This window comes from Myotis brandtii, unplaced genomic scaffold (genome assembly GCF_000412655.1).
Source record: "Myotis brandtii unplaced genomic scaffold, ASM41265v1 scaffold573, whole genome shotgun sequence".
Classification (NCBI taxonomy): Eukaryota; Metazoa; Chordata; class Mammalia; order Chiroptera; family Vespertilionidae; genus Myotis; species Myotis brandtii.
Genome location: NW_005370145.1, coordinates 1,117,306 through 1,117,915, shown reverse-complemented (window position 1 = coordinate 1,117,915; position 610 = coordinate 1,117,306).

Sequence of the window (610 nt, the reverse complement as noted above, 5' to 3'; positions counted from 1 at the left end):
GCCCCTGGGGAAAGGCCTCTCCCGCAGGTGGTTTACCCCACAAATCTGTGTTGAGCTGCCGTGGAACATCCATTCGGCCCCACACCCCGCCGCTCTGGTTTCCGTGCAAACTGTGCCGGAGGCAGATCCTCTGAGAGCAGGAAACGGAATGAGAAGCATCATCCATGCCAGGACTCTCTCCCTACCTTACTCCTTGGTTTTCTGTCTCTTTTTTCTTTCCTGAACGACTGAAATTATTTGATTCCTAGCAGAGTGGAGGCATATGTTTTCATTTTTAAATTTTTAAGGCTACATGACTGAGCCATGTATTTGCCAAGGCCAGTATATACAGGTAAGAGGTGGAGCTTTATTTCTTGGTCTCTTCCTCCTTGGACAGAGTGTTGTGATTTCCTCCTTCTTGCCTGGATCCGGATCCGCTCTTTACGGCGCTTTCGAGCTTCCTTGGTCTTACCTGTGGGCCTCAGCCTGGTCAGCCAGAAGCTTCTTGCGAGTCTTGTCTGCCTTCAGCTTGTGGATATGACCCATAAGAATCCGCTTGTTTTTGTTTTTTTAAATATATTTTATTGATTTTTTACAGAGAGGAAGGGAGAGGGAGAGAGTCAGAAACATC